The following is a 19,346-nucleotide window of genomic DNA, read 5'->3' as shown; positions in this document are numbered from 1 at the left end:
AGGCCGCAATTTTTACAAAACTGCCCGCGAAATCTGGAAAATGCAATCATTTTTTTTTAGGCTCCTCAAAACAGGGAAATTACTTCCTTGCATCTGTGGGCTCATGTTCGGTAACAGCTATGTTCCTTAGAAAAGAATGGAATACAGCATTAGAAATGGCAGCCACTTGTCTCCAGTGACTCTTCCTGTTCTACGTTCAGTGAAGCATACGTAATAGCTCTAAAGAAAACGAGACTGATCGCAAACAAGAACATAATACAATAAAGTAAACCTGGAGACACCCAAACAGTTCACGGCTCTATTGGGGTAAGAAGCTTCAGCCAAAGCGAAAACAAATTAAGCTTTTAGCCACCTTCTTTAATCAAAGTGTTAACACGATATTCTGTTCTGGAATGGCACGAGTTAAGAATTTCTCTTGCAGATTCCGACATCCGCAAACTTAGCTGAGTGATGACATCAATGACAGAAAGCATTCACATCGCTCCTCTGGCACAAAGTTTCGCTATGCTTTGGCAGTGTTGCAAATGATGACAGCCATTTTAATGTCTGATAGCAAGGTGTAAGTGAGATGCGGAAGGAATGAGGTTATTGGTTCTTACAGTGTATTCATATATTTCTAAAAGCACAGCTTCGGTAAAAATATGAAGTATCCCTAAATAAATACTGAAAGCCAAGCAACGATTTATGATTTTGCCTGTTTTCAGTTGAATTTATGGGGCTGCTTGAACTCAAAGCCTAACTCAAACATGCTTTTTTTAGCTTTTTGTTCAGATTATATGGTTGAGCGCTTTTATGTGACTAACTATGTTTCTCTTAAACTGTACACATCTTAAGATGTCCACAATATTAGTAGTTTTTCTTCGTGTGATAATGTTTCATCACAAACCCTGTGTGCTGCGGTAGCATCGCTCTCCAAAAAGTTAAATATGTTGTCCTTTGTGTAGTCACCGGCTCTGAAATGTCTGAAATATAGATTTTAAGCAGGTTTGTTGGATCACGGGTGATTTGCAACTATCATGAAACCTTTAAAACCTGTATGTACTTATTCATTACACCTATTATATAAATGTGTGTTTTGCTGCTAACTTTTTGTTATAAAATATTATGCTACCTTATGCTTGTGACATTTTGCTATGTAATGCATATTTTTTTCACCCAAACAGACTTTGTACCCAAAACGTATGCATAAGAATGTAATTTGTTTTCAGTCTACGTGTGTGGGAAAAACAAACCGAAACAATGTCAGAAAGTGAATGTGAACAAAGTGAGAGGATAGCGTAGACAGCCAGTTGATAAAATATACAAAAAGTCCAGCAGAAAACGACAACCACTAACAGTCGAGCATATATTATTGCAGATTTCATAGCATTTTCAGCTGTGAATGTCGTTGCACCCAATGCAGCAAAGGCAGGCAGGCAACAACAACATGCAAGCAGGACAGAAGGACAAAGAGGCAAGACTCGTTAAGCTTTTCAATTGGCATTTTACATGAAAAGTGAGTTTCAGCCACTATAATTTATTTTAATTATTATTTAGATCATTAATGGAGCTACGAGGCCCCATGATAGGGTGCTTTACATAAAGCACAACATTTAAGTCTACATTTAATTAGAAGGTAAGTAAAAGGGGATTCAAAAGGGAAGTTTGAGAGACACAGGGATGATGGTATTGTAACATATCAGTGCAGGACGACATCAGGCGGACAGTTCTCTGCATAAGATACTAGTTTAGGTATTATCAAAAGAGGTGGGCCTTTAGGAACTTACTGTAGGTGCAAAGCATGGACGTCATTTAGGGGTAGCCAGCGGTCGTAGGTGTGACCCCTGGATTGCCCCTTGCAACTGCTGACACTGCCTTTGCGACCTCTGGCTTCAGAGGTGGCAAAATCAGCGCCAGGAACACAGCGGAAATGCGTCCTTATGGGCGTCAGTTGGGGCTCCACTTTCCATGTTTTCTTTTCTTATTACACTAAATGTGAATAATACTCCCTGGACGCTGAGGTAACTAAAACATGCTTTAAAATGTATGTTGTGTGCAAGCTTGCAGGCGAGAGTGTGTTTATGCGAGAGACAGTGAGTGCATGTGTGAGTGTGTTCATGTGTAAGTGTGTGAGTGAAAGTAAAGGTCAAAGGGTGTGGGATGTCACCCGGGCAGTGCATACATGGGCGCTAGAATATCCCAGGAAGAAATACAGCTCCCTCCAACAAGGTTAGGACTGGAGCTGTGTTTCCATAGAGCTGCAGACACTTTAAACCTGCCTATTGCAAAGTAGAAAACTCTGCTAAAACAGTTTCCATTGATTTCAGGTTCAAAATGAATGATCGAGTAAAATAAAATGCTGCAAAAATGCCGCTAAATTTCCAAATTTGAGCCGCTAAATTTCCATATTTGTGCCGCTAAATTTGCTAATCTATGCCGCAATATCCTGGGGGTCTGATTAGTTGAACACTGAGGCATGTAATCATACATAAAATGAGATGTCCTGGTCTGTCCTATTGGTGATTAAATGCCAGAATGGAGTATCTTTGCCTTTCCAACTAAATAGAAAGGAAGCAATGATGATTGAAAGGTACACAACTGCAATCCATGGCCTCAATGACCGCGATGAGAGCTGGGCATTAATATAGTTTTTTGAGCTAATGTATCTGGATTTGTGTTATTTTCTATTACATGGATTCTGTTGCCCTTGTTCCCTGTTGTCCAGCAGAATGAAACTGTGTAATTCTTCTGAATAGATGTCCATTTAGATGTATATATGTGAATAAGATTGATCTGTTAATACATTATTTACAAATGAATAGATGCTTTCCTCAACATTCGTAAAATATATATATTATGAATGTATTGTTGCAGTTTGCATATGTGTTTTTCGACTGTGACTTTGCTTTATTGGTACCCTTTAGCTTCTTTTACGTGTCACTGAATCACATAGTTTCCTTGCACTTCAAAGGTACAGGTTCTAATACCACCTTGGTGTGATTTTGTTTATATATTTTTTCGTTGGGTTGCACTTGGTATTTTAATTCTCACACACTATTTATTTTCATTTACTTTCTTTTTTTACACATTTTTGTTTGTAATTTTGTTTTTTTCGTGTAATCATGAAGCCCCATTGATTTATTGCTAAATATATAGGCTTCTTGATGCGGCAGTAGTATTTTTTCCAGTTCGATTAGTTTAGCGGGCACGTGACACTATCCGGATACTAATTAGGGTTTTTTCGGGCAGCGTCTTTGAACGCTACGTTCCTGTACCATGGGGCTCTCGACTCATGCAGAGAGACATAGATTAAAGATTCCAGCAGAGACCGGTGAGTGTTCTTGGGACCACGATTAACGCCTTTATCCTTGCTCAAGGCGTGCACAATTTTTAGTTGTAATAACACCACACTCCGTGCATTGTCTGTTTTTCTAGCAAGCTTTAGCCCAACAGAGGCAAGGCAAAGACCCGACTTGGATCCACATCAAAAAGGATCTGTAAGGTAATGATTTGGCCATTTTTTACCAGGGATGTCATCTAGTGGTGAGTATAAATCAACAACAAAAGAGTGTGTCCATCAAATGTGAACAAGTGCAGGGAAAATTAGAAAAGTGAATCACTATGTTTTTAAAAGAACCCTCACTCACCAACCTAGTTGGTGACATGCTTCATCATTGGGTTCCCACCGGAGAGACCGAATGTCTCCCCGGTGTGCTACGACGCCTGAATTACAGCGGAGCAGGTTTTTTGTGTGTGGGTGTAGTGCAAAGAGTGATAGTGTAAGTTTAAAATATGTCGCAGTTTCAACCAATAATGAATTTAATAGTGGTAAACCGGACACAGTTAAAATGGTGTGGCGGACGATAGGAACTGGTGATAATTAGACCAGCTACGTCCTAAATCAAGTGCATAGTGAAAAAAGTGGTCAACATGTTTCTGCTTCTTGCGTCAGTGCACGAAGCATTCGTCAGGACCTAAAGTGAGACCACCGCGGCGGTATACGCACGCTAAGGCGTACCCTAACCTGTGGGGTCAGAAACCGCTTGAGACTTACGGTCGAATTTACCCTTCAGCAATTTCTGAGAGGTTCAGTTCTGTTGGAATAAAATAGAAAAAGACAACACAGAACAAACAAACAGTGATTCACATCATACATATATAATTGCACATGAAAACAGGCTTGAGCTAAATCACACACGTGTCGTGAGGATATTTCATGCACACACATGGTGGGAATTTCCCATTGCTTTGAAACTACGGGTAGCAAAATTCACTAGTATTAGCCCGTGTTCAAATTCTAAAGGCATGTGGTGCTCTTTCGCGCTATCACTAATTGTGCCGATAAAGTGATACACCCTGTTTTTTTGGGGGGTGATACGGCAAAGCGACAAAAGTATATTGCCTTCACATCTGCGATCCGAGTCTGAAGTTCACCAACACATATGACCAGAATGAAATAATCTTTCTGGATCTTACCATTACTAAGTGTGAAGACAAGCTCGTCACAAAAACATATTATAAACCGACCTCAAAAAACAATCTCTTAGCCTTCTCAAGTTTCCATCCACGACCGCTTAGGGAAAACCTCCCTTTTGGCCAATTTTTGCGTATCAGACGCAACTGCAGTCGCATGGAAGATTTTCGCATTCAATCTGATAACCTTTCAACAAAACTGAAAAGAAGGGGTTACCCGGATAAAATTCTAAAACGCAGCTGCAAGAGGGCTAAAAATCAACACAGAGAGGCTTTACTTGAGGATTCAGTAAAAACAACGGAAGATGTCCCTCTAACATGTGTAACGACTTACAGCACGGCTTCCAATGCTGTCACCAAATCCATTCGCAAAAATTGGGGCATCCTATTGAGTAACAACTTGAAATGGGAAAAACCCCTATTTTCTTTCAGAAAGGCAAGAAGCATAAAAGATGCCCTAGTACACACGCGACCACGAATATCACCACCTGACAACATCCCGTCTGTCCTACAATCCTGGGGCCTTCCCAAAGTAACAGGGCATTTTCCTTGTGGGCAGTGCAGTGTGTGCCACCTCACAAAAGCAAGCAAAACTCTGAATCTGGAACAAGACAAAGTGTGGAGTCAACGTACCCACACGAACTGCAATTCATCCAATGTCATCTACCTACTCACATGTCCGTGTGGCATTAGATACGTTGGAATGACTACACGTAAAATCAAACAACGCATTGTCGAACATAGAAGTACAATCCGCTGTGGAAAGAGTATCACCAAAATGACAGAACACTACTCAGCCCTCAAACACACCCCTGACGACCTAACCTGGACTATAATTGAGCAAATTAATCCAGGAATCAGAACGACCAACATTCTGTTCGAAAAGGAACAACGTTGGATTTATCGCCTGTCCAGTCACATCACAGGTTTCAACGATAACATCCCCTGGGGCACAGTACTAAAAAGATAATAAGCCATATGGATAATATACCAATGAAACTCCTAACCAGTCACCTTGTGGCCTTGCTCCATCTTTATGACACTACGTAACTGTGTTCCTCGTTGTAGATGCATTTCAAATGAACAATTTGAGGCCTCTTTGAACACCCAGGAGGCACTATTCCACACAATCTCACCATTGCGTTTATTGAAATGTGTTTCAACACTAATTTAAGTTCCATTTCTACTGGCTTGCAACACTAGGAACTGAACTATGGGACATGTTCTACACTAAGCCCCGCCTCCACTGAATACACACCAGGCAATGATCGTGACACTGATCCTCTGGCGCGATTTTTACTATATTTAAAATACTGCAACACGCAAAACAATATTTCCACAAAAACTCTCTCTCGTAGATAGAGTTGATATGGAAACATTTTTTTCAGGCTGTACGCTTTTTTAGGTTAAGGCAAATATCCACCTTTTTTTCAGCCTTTTGTCACTAAACCGCTAGACAACTATCGATGCTTCCCGGAAGTGTACTAAGTATTCACCTTGCCCCTGACAAGCAGCAGTCTAGTCTGTTTTCCCCGCGTCTACGTCCCACGTGATTCACGTGATGACGTGACGCCGTTCCGATTGGAAAACGCTCACTATTTCTTCCTCTCGGCGGCTCGGGATATCAACATCCGAGTCCGCAGGAGGGCCGAATAGGTGTTGCAGAGGGCTGGTGACTTTGGAGTAGTAAGTAATGGCGCTGCAGGACTGATTTCTATACCTTCACTCCAAACGTGTAAGTTTTTAACTTCTCTTATTCTTTTCACTCCACGTCCAGAGTGTGACTATAAGTCCCGCCTCCCTCCCGGACTCATGTTGTGAAACTGAATTGAACATCACGTAAGCACTGTGATCGGCTCTCGTGATGTTCACAATTCCACTTGATACATTAACCCTTGAATCTCCATCACAATCCAAGCATTTTATTTTCTCTATCGCCTCCTACAGATCGGCTATAATGCAGTGCTGACCATCAATGTGAAGGCAATATACTTTTGTCGCTTTGCCGTATCACCCCCCAAAAAAACAGGGTGTATCACTTTATCGGCACAATTAGTGATGGCGCGAAAGAGCACCACATGCCTTTAGAATTTGAACACGGGCTAATACTAGTGAATTTTGCTACCCGTAGTTTCAAAGCAATGGGAAATTCCCACCATGTGTGTGCATGAAATATCCTCACGACACGTGTGTGATTTAGCTCAAGCCTGTTTTCATGTGCAATTATATATGTATGATGTGAATCACTGTTTGTTTGTTCTGTGTTGTCTTTTTCTATTTTATTCCAACAGAACTGAACCTCTCAGAAATTGCTGAAGGGTAAATTCGACCGTAAGTCTCAAGCGGTTTCTGACCCCACAGGTTAGGGTACGCCTTAGCGTGCGTATACCGCCGTGGTGGTCTCACTTTAGGTCCTGACGAATGCTTCGTGCACTGACGCAAGAAGCAGAAACATGTTGACCACTTTTTTCACTATGCACTTGATTTAGGACGTAGCTGGTCTAATTATCACCAGTTCCTATCGTCCGCCACACCATTTTAACTGTGTCCGGTTTACCACTATTAAATTCATTATTGGTTGAAACTGCGACATATTTTAAACTTACACTATCACTCTTTGCACTGCACCCACACACAAAAAACCTGCTCCGCTGTAATTCAGGCGTCGTAGCACACCGGGGAGACATTCGGTCTCTCCGGTGGGAACCCAATGATGAAGCATGTCACCAACTAGGTTGGTGAGTGAGGGTTCTTTTAAAAACATAGTGATTCACTTTTCTAATTTTCCCTGCACTTGTTCACATTTGATGGACACACTCTTTTGTTGTTGATTTATACTAGCCCTGGGGGACTAAGAGTGGCTCCAAAAAACTCCCTCTCTCTCCTGTTGTTAATTTATATTTTTATATCTAGTGGTGAGTGACATGGTGATCTCCAGTGTCTCATTTTGTTTTCTTTAATCCCCGTTTTACCTCCGAAATGAGCTTGCACCTAGTAAGTTTTACGATGAAATAAGAGTCGTTTTCAGGAGCGGCCGTTACTGTACCTTTCACGGTCCGCAGCAAGAAGTTGTAAGTTCCACCGAGCTGTGATTCCACCATTATGGATGAAAGGTTTAAGTGGTTATATTGTAGTCAGAATCTCCCGTCTCCCAGACATACATTTTGGGAAAAAGGTTTAAGTGAATATATCGTAATTAGATTTTCCCGCGTTCCCGTTTTTCTCCTAGACACATTCTTTGGAAATACACATTGTGGGTCACCCCACACATATATGACATAAGAAATAAATTACGGTTGTGACTTGGAATGAATTGAATGTAATTTTTTGTGAAAAATGAATCAATATTGAATGGGATTAGGACCCCATACACTGGAGTAATTAAGTTGTGAAATCTGTTCCTCCACCTCATGTTCATTGTTGAATTTCTTCATAGCCAAGAAGTGGAGGAGGATTTGGGCAACCCCCTTTTTTCCATAGCTACTTCAATGACTGGTTGTTGAAACCAGAATCACCCCAGGCTGTCTTCTCCCACCTCTAGGCTATGGCGAACCGTCTGCACTCGCTGGGGTTTATTATAAATGTGCCAAAGTCACACTTGACTCCCTCAGACGCTCCCTTTAATCAGATCTGTTCTAGATACGTTGCTGTTTCAGGCTTATTCTCCGGAATAGGGAATCCAGCATATAGTTGAAGACCCAGTGGGCACAGCATCAGGGAAATCTTTCTGATCCGGTCCAGATATTGAGGGGAACTGAAAAAGCTCTGCAGTGGTGGCTCATGGACCATGATTGGGTCAGTGGCAGACCCCTATACCTTTACCACCCAGAGCTCACAGTCATGATAGATGCATCACTTTTGGTTTGGGGTGACCATCTGAGGGAGGTTGAGATCAGAGGACTTCTGTGGAGTCTGAGATCCACACCAATCTGTCGGAACTGTGAGCGCTGCGTGATAGGGAAAGGACAGTAATGCACCGTACTTAACAATATACTGGTCATTCCTGTCATTTCCCAGCACTAGTGCACGTGTTGCCTAGCTCCAACGCAGGCACCCGTGGACCCTCTTGCATAAATATACCCCTGAATGTATAGCTGGATGTGACGTTATCAAAGAGAGTGATGTGAAAGTCAAGATGTAAAAATGTTAACTGCAGTATCAAAATGCATATCCATTCCAGGTTAACATTACACTAGCTTAAAGACACACAACCGTCTTAAGATTTGTAGATGATTATGAGTTGATTACGTGCATTTAACCATTTTAGGACCCTCCCCAATGGGTGCCACTTACCACACGGTTTTGTGGGTGTGTTTTTATCTAGCAGTGTGTATTCAATATCGTGTATAGCATATTCACATGTCATCTTTAATTGGCTGAGTTCGCAAGTAATCACACAGCGGTGGCTATTTACAAACATTTTGCGCAGGTGCTCCTATGGCTTGCTAAGAGACCAAGAGGGGAGATTTACAAATATGTGACACAATGCAGTAACTGCTGCATTGCATAGGAGGGGGGAGTATATGACAGCACAGTTTCTACAAAGATATGGCAACATTTGTCTCTTCTCCTGTGCTGGTGCTGTTTGAGCCTCCCTTGTGACACACAATTTTCCACCATACTGCAATTGGGTTTGCAATATGTCTACGGAACTCTTCCTGTACAAATTCTTTTTCTAGACTAACTTTAAAACTCTTCCCACAATGGAGGGGCGGGGCTTAATTACAAGCCCATTGCGCACTGGTGCATCACCTTTTTTGACCCATCGATGGTGCAGTGTGCCTGCCTATATTTACAAGGCCTCTCAAGGTTGTTTTTGTGCAGGAAGGTGTCCCTTCATGCAGAAAAACAATCACTCCTACAACTCGGACACCCTTGCACCATAGTGCTAGGGTGCCTGCTTTTGCGCATGGCAGCCCATTGTACACCAGTGCAGGTGAAAAGAACAGGAATGTGCCATATCTTGTAGATAAGTTGCCTTCCTCCCCTTTTCTTATGACCACGGCAGGGCAGCAGGAAGGTTTGCTGCACAGCCGTGCATCAAATTATTTTAAATGAGGAACTGGATGTGTACAATGCAAAGAGGATATATTTTCTATGCCCGTACGTATAACGTGGTTTTCTCCAACCTGTTAGGATACTTGGCACATTTGTTTCCTACCTTTTCAAACGTGTGGAGGAACTACTGTCAATTTGTTTGCTGTAACTTTAGGACAATTAATTGAGTCACGGTTACTTATTGTTAGCATAGTAACCATACATGAAGAATTTTGAAAGTCTTCTACAGTCCCACTGTAGAGACTAGGCAAGCATCCAGAATGCTGCTTACCATAAACGGAAAAAAAGTTCAAAATACAGGAGGAAAAGCAAACCTATATCATGTGGTATCTCAAATGTACATTGAAGTGAACATATCCTACCTTTATAAATGGTATGGTTTATTTTTTCAATACTCCTCTCAGGAAACTGTGAACAGAATTGCCATGTAATAAGGAAGTGTCAGACTGCAAAGGGAAACACGAGCCGAGGCCTAGTTTACGTTCAAGAGGATTCAACCTCAGGCAGAGTGTAGCAGGCTGCACTTCCCCCATGTTCATAAGTGTTTGTGTGCCAAAGGTTTTACTTTCATGAAATATGTGGAAGGCAGGAGATGGAACAAAAACAACTGTTAGTCTGCTCTTCAGGCAAACCCTAGCAAAAATATGCCTGTTGCTGTGATTGTCATGACAAGCTGATGGGCGAAGAGCAGCACGCTGGGTTAACTGATGTGGAGACGAATCTCACGAAGAAGATGGCTAGAAAATACATGAGCATTCATTGAGCACAGAAGGAAAAGGAAATAAGGTAGTCGCCTAAATGTGAGCAGAGGAAGAATACAAGTCAGCCAATCCCAAGTATCATAAAGAGGCTATGCTCCAGGGGAGGGACAAACAAGAGAAGAAGGCAAACCATTGAATAAAAAGCAAGCAAATTGGTGACGTCTCAATTAAGCCAGCCAATGGTAAGTAATGGAAGGACTGGAAGCCCATTTTAAGTCACTATAGGTATTTTGCAACTAAACAGTTTGTGCTGTCTGGTAGACGAGACAGACGTAAAAAAGCCAGTAAGAGGGGGTGCCAAAAATGATTGCTGCACCGGCCCTTCCTACACCAAAGTCGGCCTTATTCTACATGAATCTGGTGCACTTAATATTCTCTTTACCTAAAAGCACAGCACGGGCTGTAATCATCCTGGTTTTGGGTCGGTCTGGGCTTTCATTTTTGCAAATCAGCAGTGATAGAGCTAGCCATTTAAATGTGCTAATCCAGAATAAGGGTTACAAAGATTTGAATTGGAGAAATACATTTTTTTAAAGACTTAACAGATTTCAATTATTTTACCTCTATAAGAACCTTACTTTTGCGATATGATGATTTGAGTAACACCCTCATCCTATAAGTGGAAAGGATTTAACAAAAACAAACCAGTTAGTTTTCCATAATTAATGATTTATTTGCAGTTAAATCACAACACGTAGTGATGACTTAGACCGGCAATAAAGAATCTTAGGTAGACTCAAAGTTATCATCATGAGTAAAAGAGGAAACGTTGAGGCTCAGATTACCCATGGTTGAAGTCCACTTAGGGGCCAATTATGACTCTGTGGGGGCACGGCCGCAGCGGTCTCCTGACTGCCCTATTACGATTAGGGCAGTCGGACCACCATTGCAACGCTGCAGCTCCAGCCACCAGGGAACAAGTTACCTGGTGTTGGTCAGGAGGCATCAATATGCTTGAGTGGACTACCACGGTTCCACCAAGCATTTTAGGAGTTTCCTCTCCATGAAAACTGTGGCAGAAAGGAAACACCTTGTGCCTCTGCACCCTGGGGTGCACAATATATGCTTCCCTGTGTACATGCACCCCAGTTCATCAATATGCTTGGCGGGACCGCCATGGTTCCACCAAGCATTTTAGGAGTTTCCTCTCCATGAAAACTGTGGCAGAAAGGAAACACCTTGTGCCTCTGCACCCTGGGGTGCACAATATATGCTTCCCTGTGTACATGCACCCCAGTTCATCAATATGCTTGGCAGGACCGCCACGGTTCCACCAAGCATTTTAGGAGTTTACTCTCCATGAAAACTGTGGCAGAACGGAAACACCTTGTGCCTCTGCACCCTGGTGTGCACAACATATGCTTCCCTGTGTACATGTACCCCAGTTCCTGACTTTCCAGTCCATGCCGTGCCCATTTTTAGAGGTAACGCCAAAAAAGCCCTCCAGACAGGAGAAAACTATTAATCTGGCAGGCAGCCTAACCACAGTTTTGGCGATGCTGCAGCAGGGCAGACCCGGCGCAGCACTGCCAAAGTCATAATCAGGTCCTTGGAGTTTAAAGGACTGTCAGCATGCAATGAATTGGAAATTACAATAGAATATATGTTGTGTTTATGCTCTCGCTGCACCCACCTAGGGTTAAATACCCAAGGTAGATATTCAGTCGCGCTTGAACAAGTGCTATAGATTCTGCAGTTTTCAATGGACCACGAATGGGAACATAAGTCATAGAATTACATTTATGACTATTGCTGCACAATAATTGTTATAAGTGTTGCAGCAGAATCTATTGTCGCATACTAGTCATGAACGAAGTGTAGCTTGTTTGTAGCTATGGAGAAGCTTATTTTAGTTTCTGTATAATAGGGTCATCATATTTTTATTTGTTTTTACATGATATGGTTTCCTATATTATGGTATATTATACATTTTATTAGCAGGCATTTTTTTTTTTTTATTACTCTGCCCTTTGTGTACCTGAATGAGGGCTTATTTAGGGTTTGTGGTTGCCCCATGGTGCAGGCTGATTGTTTTCTCATGCGCATAGAGCAAGATCTGTATTGGTGTATAGATCTCGCTTGTGGTTTTGTTAGTTAGCTAGGTTCTAATTAGATTCTCCATGTAGTGGTATGGCACCCCATTAGTCATATACAGACCTCTGCTATATGTTTGTGAATATTATATTCAATGAAGCATCGCAGTGATGTAGCATTTACACATACTGGTGCCATTGTAGATATTCTGCCTCTCGTGTGTCAGTTTAGGGATAAGAACCTGGAGGTGGATAGCATTTCATTGTTCATTTAGTGCCTGATATCATACATTAGTAAGCATCTTATTTATTTTACTTGCAGAATCGACAAGGAGTGGGCTTTGCCCATGACAGGATTTCTTTTAAGTGTATTGTGCTTGGTTAGACTCTCCATTTCCACGAAGGTGATGATCACGGTATCTAGTCATATAGTGACATACTATAGTTTCATGAACATCATATTGCATGTACCACCAAGCTGGACTTCGTAGTAGGTGAATAATACCCCTGTTTTGTTTCAAGTATGCAGTATTTAGTTACTTTGTATAGCGCCTGGTTAGTGTCTGCATGGAAGAGTAGAGTAGTGCTGTATGAAATATACTTTATATTTATATTTAAATGTTTATTCAAGATACTTGTCATGTGGAGTCACTATAAAAGTACCGTACCCATAACTATTAAATCAACACACAAAAACAATATATCATTTCCACAAGGTTAGTGTGTATACTAGCTGTTTATTATCTGCATGCAGGAGTATAGTGTCTTCTTAGTCACCTTATGTCTTACAATATTTGTTAATGAATATCTTATTTTATTTACCACTTACTTGTAGCAGCAGTGCCTATGGGCACATAGCGCACCCCTTGTGTTTCAATCTAGGTGCATTCACATGGTCAGTCTTCCTGTACACCTCAGTAGTCATATGGTACTTTAAACTGTGTCCACAGATATCATCTTCTCTGTAGTTCTGACTTGTGACATTGGAAGGTGGGATTTGACCACATAAAGGTCCTTGTAGGTCCATATTGAATTTCATCCGAATTCCGTTTACAAAGCATTAAATTCCATTAGCCAATACATTTTGTCTTCTGTTTTCAATCATTCACACATCCCCCACATTCACAATGTCCACTTACAGTTTTATAAATTTAAAGAGGTGAACAGAAATACATCAAACTTACATACCGTCCAAAATGAAATTTGCTGCACAAAACTATGAAATTGAGTGCATTTCTGTAAATGTTTTTCTCTGTTTTTGGAGATAAAAAAATTGCATGAACATTTACACGTTGAATCTAAAATACCTTGTTGTTTGGGACCTCTCCTATGTTAATATTTGTATTTTTATCAACACCCATTTGTCCAGTATGAATAATGTCTGTGAGGTTGTTAAAGGTTTTCATATGTACAAACTGAGTGCTAAATTATTAAAGCAAATTGATGATTTTAATGATGCTTATGGTGCATTTATGAAAATGCACTTGGAACTATTTAAATAGGTGGACTAGAAGTGTGATTAATAATGCAAATTAGATATGCTACATTTTCATGTGAGACTCCATTTTAAAAGAATAGATGAAGTTTATGATGTTCTGTTCATCTTGCTCATCCACCCACCCAATCAAGAATTTGCAGTCAGCCTTCTCTCCTCACAGTTTCCACAGAGCACCCTGTGCTATGATGCAAATACTAAATTGTCATAGAAAGCATACATTGTGAATTAAACTTTCCACTGTATACGCCCAATATATCATTTTGAAGGACTTCTGTTGGAAGTTCCTATGTTTGCTTGCAGAAGTACAGTGATTCTATGAGCTATTTTTTGAGAAATGTTTCATATTGTGTTTTACATCTCCATCTGGAATAAATTGCTGAGGAGACCTGCAGATTTTCTTTTCCTTTTTTCAGAAATGGGTTAATGTTAAGATTTTTAAATAGTACGAAGTTGCTTTTCATTAGCTAGTGTGACCTAACCATGATCATGTCATGTTGAATCTGCAGTTTTGCTAATTGTTTATGCACAAAATGTGTATAAAAACCCCTAGATTTGAATGTTCAGGGGAACTTTTTATTTGTTTTCCCGAGGCTCTTTCCAATTAATTGAGACTTTCTTTTTCTCCCTTAGAATGCTGTCAGTACCCTTTGTGAGTTTGACACTTTGAATCTTTAGACATTTAACTGCTTAAATAGGGATTTACATTATGATTTATGGTTCTATCTGAGCCTAAGAGGCAATTTCTGAATTTTCCTGTATTGTTTTTATGAATGATTCTGTATTGACCCTTTAAAACTTCATGTTGATCTAGAACTTAGTTGTTGAGTGGTCCCAGTTCCTATAGGAATTCTTCTCTGCTAATATTTGGGCTTAATGTTGGGGTAAGGTGTCTCTTACCACAAAATCAATAAGAAATAACTAAGCCAAACTATCTGAAGTAAAACTTAAGGTGCACAAAATATTGGGGTTCAGTGAACTATTGCTGTTCAGGCTCCCACAATTTTGGTAGTAGAGGATGGGTAGTGCAAGAGTAGCTCCTTTTTGAAGGGTTCGCTAAAGTTTTGTATTTTTTGAAATCTTAATGCCCAGATTGCGGAAGAAAAGAGTTTGTGGAAATGTACCCACTTTTCAGTGTCGGTTCCTCCTGGGAAGTGACTAGCTGTATTGGCTGTGAGTTCCTGAACAAAGGAGTGCAAGTAGGAATAGGGAGAAATTCAGTTTGAGTTTATATTGAAAGTATATGAGACAAGTTTTAATTTTCTATTTTTAAATTCAGTTGCTTGGGTATTCAATGATGATAGTGGGCTCAATTGATGGATTGATTACTGTTGAATTGATGTACTATTTATATTTGTGATTACATTTATAGTTATATTGTTTGACTTGAGTTGGTTATTGGATTTGTCATAAATCCAAGAATTCAAGATATTGATATGTCATTCTGGTGTGTAAACCATGGCACTGCTTCTACATTGATGAGGGTTCTGAATTAACAGATTTATGTTCTAGGTTTTGTCAGTCGGTTCGGTTCAGCAAGCTTTATTCGGTATGTACAAGAATCAGAAAAGCAACAAATGTTTGCATGCAAACAATCCGATTAATTAGGTACAGTAAAGTCAATTAGGAATTATAATGCCTTTCCTTGCATAAAGTGATTTTAAAATGAATGTTGCAACATAAAAACATATCCCGAGTCATTTAACATATTTAGTAAATTCATAGCAGCTTTGGTGGTTCTTACATTATGTTTGTTGAACAGTGGTTTTAAATAAATACCTCTAAAATAGATTTGAAAATCACAAAAGAGTGGAAAGTGCTTGGTCCTCTGTTTGGAGTGGTCATTGCAAGGACATGGGGATATAGGCTGTTTTTTAGCCAGTAACTGGTGGACAATTTCTAATCTCAGGCGTGTTAGAACAAAACAGTGTGAGGGTTTTGAAACTAAAGATAGGTAGCTTTGGAAGCCACCCCTTTTTACAATAGTTTTATAGAACAGATATGTAGTTTGCTTCCCTACTGTTCTCAGGCTAATCTCATTTTTGTGGGCCAGAAATGTACCCTTTATCTCTTGCTTGGACAAGCCTATCATATGTGCTGGGTTTTCCTGGATCTTGACCTTAAACAAAAGAGAAAGGCGGGGCCAGCATAGGCCCCGCCGCCATTATGGTGGTCGGCCGTGCCCCTGTATCTTTCCCGTTCCAGTGGCCCCCGCATTGGCTGGGGGCCGTGACCCGGAGGCGATCGTATCGCTTCCGGGACATGGGAGACTCCACCGCGCCCCGGAAGTGATCGGATCACTTCCGGGGCGCGGGTGATCCCCTCAGCACGAACCAGTTTCAGCTGGTGAAGTGAGGTAGTGTAAAGCCGGGGGGAGTGTGAAGAGCAGTTTCTTGTTGCTCTCCGCTCCCCTCAGCAGCACACCCGTCGTGTGTGCCTCCTCCCTCGGGAGGACCTTTAACCTTTTTACTGTTGTCCAGGTCGCCAGCTGTCTCGTGGTACCGGGCCTTTTTGTCACATCTCCAGCAGGGCGAGCGCGGAATTTGGACGTCGGCGGTGAGTGAGGGGCGAAAAGAGCGCGAGTCAGTTGTGGCAAGCGGAGCAGCAGCGTGAAGGAATCGGGCGCTTTTTAAGCGCGAGCCAGCGCCGGTTGCGGGGAGCATCGTGTCGGAGTCAGAAAGCCGCTCAAGCGCTTGGTTTGGTACGAGGGGCTGGGACCGACGTGCAAGCCTAGCGTGCTGGCGGGGTGAAGAGCGCGCCCTCAGGAGCAGGTATAGTGCGTTGGCATGTGTGACCTGGGGGCAAGTAAGAGAGCGAAGAGCACAACATAAGGAGGGGAGTGCGCGTTTAAATTAAGTAATGTTATCTGGTAATCTCCCCATGTAAGGGTTCAGGGAGATAAGTTAAACCGCGTGTCTGCTTTAATTGCATCAGGGGACGGGGTTTGAGGTACGTTAAAGTAGATCTGCCTGCTGCGTGACTAAGTTACATGGAACCTCTTTTATCCTTTGTGGGGGACAGCGGATGGTCCTGTGGGGTATTAGGCGCTTGCAGGGAGCACGCTTCTACATGGTGTGTGAGCCCTCTGTTACAGAGCTTCAGGCGAAGGGGATCGCGCCGGGGCTGTTTGAAATTTGCATGCAAATGGTAGCGTCGCGGTGCAGGCGAACGGCCGCGAATTCTAATGAACAGATGGTAAGGCGGTGCAGTAATACATAAGGAGCCACTGCACGTCACTGTAGCGCATGCGAGACGGAAATCTGGCAAAACAAAAGATACAAGCGATACAAGGTTGCAGTAGGGTCTGACCAAGGTTCACGCATAACTACCGTAAAATTTAAGGGTGACATATGACCGCATAACTACTTAATTGCTGTGCCCATAATTCGAGAGCTGCTAGTTTTCTGTCACAAGTCTTCTCCGAAGTTCAATTGGGAGTATTAAGTATGCACTTTCTGGCCGGTAGCCCCACATGTTTTTGCCCTTTCCACTTCACTCGGAGGTGGCCAGCTGGCTTTGGATAACGACGTCTTCCTTCCTGCATATTTGCTCATTTAGCTTGTGGTGTTACGTCAGTGGCGAGGTATTTGTAAATGTCGTTTAACTAAAGTTCTAGATTGCAGTGTGTTGTGGAATTAACTAGAAAACGCCCGGCGCCACGCACAAGCTTCTCGGCCCATACAAGTTTCATCGCGTGCGGGGGGGGCAATATAGTGAGGCGCTTTGTGCCAGCCCACCGGGCGGATCGCTGCGAACGTGTGCATTATATTCCGGGCCGTAGTGAGGCACAGCAGTAATCAGGTGACAACGCGGGGTAGGCAGTGTGCCCGCTCATTGGGCAGATTTGTTTTGAACATTTGTGTGCAAGTCTGCAGGGGGATAACACGTTGATCAGTGGACATCGTGCGTGGGGTAACGCTACCAGCGCTGTTGCCCGTCCATTGGGCTACTTGGCTACTAGTTACATTTTTGTTTTCCCAGTGTGGGGGCGAAGTGTGTCATCAGGTCGCCTAAATACTTGATTTGCACTTTATGTGCTAAGCAGGAAATACATAGTTTCGTAAATCCATGTAATGCCTTAGCTAATGTGGTTCTGCACATGGGTGTGCAATCAGCGCGCGGACTTTACAGCCTCTGTTGTCCTTAGAAGCATTCTGTATTCATATGTTAAGCGCTAGGCAGGAAGTACATAGTACATACAATGTCACTGGGTCGGACATATAGTAACTGTGTGCATGTAGCCACTTTTATTCGTACTTGGTCTTTGCGTATATTTGTACATATCCTGAATTAGCACAAGATGCGCCTCTACCTGCGCAAAGGTTGCATATTCATAGCAGCCAGAAAGACCTGTTAACCCCTCTGATTACTAAGGTGCAGCATGGGAATCGCGTTTCTTTTGTAGTATACAACCCCTTAGCTATCAAACGTTCAGGTCTCATGTGTTGCGAGAGCGGGATTTACAACAATTGTAGTTAGTATCCACCCTTAGTAAGTGCCTGTGAAATGACGAAAGTGTAGTAGGGAGCGCTATATGGGGGCGCAACAGTAGGGCAGGTATTTTCCTGCAGGACATAGGGTCTCGCACTAGACCGGAAACAAATTTGTCGGCCCCATGTATTATGTCTGAGGATGGTGGCATCACCTGCTATGTGGTTGTCATGCATTTTGCTGGACACATTTGATTGGCCAGAAGTCAATTCATAGCTGGCTGCGTGTGGGGGAATGATCTACTTAGAGAACCACTGTCTTGTCAAGAGTTGAATATGTGGGGGTAATCTCTAGGCCTGGAGGATAGCACAGACATTCACTGATGGATGACTTTACAAGAGTTGGGCCCCTGCTTATCCTTGGCTATAACCAACTGCCTGTCACCAGCATAATTAATGAAACTGAGACTAAATGATAAGTTTAGTTATGCCAAAGGTCGAACTTAGATGAAGGAATGTTGGGCTGAACGCTAATCCTTAGGAAATCCCTGGTTCTATGGACGTATACTCAAAAAAGGGTGGGGGTAGAGGGACTGTTTGGTTTGGTACCTTATCTCCAGTTAAGACTAGCCCCACTTCGTTGGCTCACCACAAACCACGAGAGACGAATAGCAGGTTACACTGTGTCAAATGAGTCACAAAGGTCTAACAACGCAAGTGCTGCAGGCGTGGCTCTGTCAGCCAATATACGTAGGTCATTAATACCTGACAGCAACGCTGTCTCGGTGCTAGGAGTTGGTCGACAGCCTGCTAGATTCAAACAAGAAACAGATTTTGATCCAGAAAAGACAACACTTGATGTATGTGTAGCTACAGTATCTTAATTCAAGAGAGCAAGAGAGAAATAGACCTCATATTAGGCAGAGCACCTGGAGGTGCATTAGGTTTCCCCAACAATGGAGCTATTAATGGTTTTCCGCTCTTTTAGAACATGAGCATTTGTTAATGGCAGAGCAGGGTTTTTTCTATATCGGAATCTTTTAGGCATTAAACACACATGTGGTGCCGGGGGGATGGTGTAGCCACCTGCGTGAGTATGAAGGGGTCCGCAACTCTC

The sequence above is a fragment of the Triturus cristatus genome, chromosome 3_2 (genome assembly GCF_964204655.1).
Source record: "Triturus cristatus chromosome 3_2, aTriCri1.1, whole genome shotgun sequence".
NCBI lineage: Eukaryota > Metazoa > Chordata > Amphibia > Caudata > Salamandridae > Triturus > Triturus cristatus.
The sequence above is the reverse complement of the archived record's forward strand: the minus strand, read 5'-3'. Positions refer to the sequence as shown.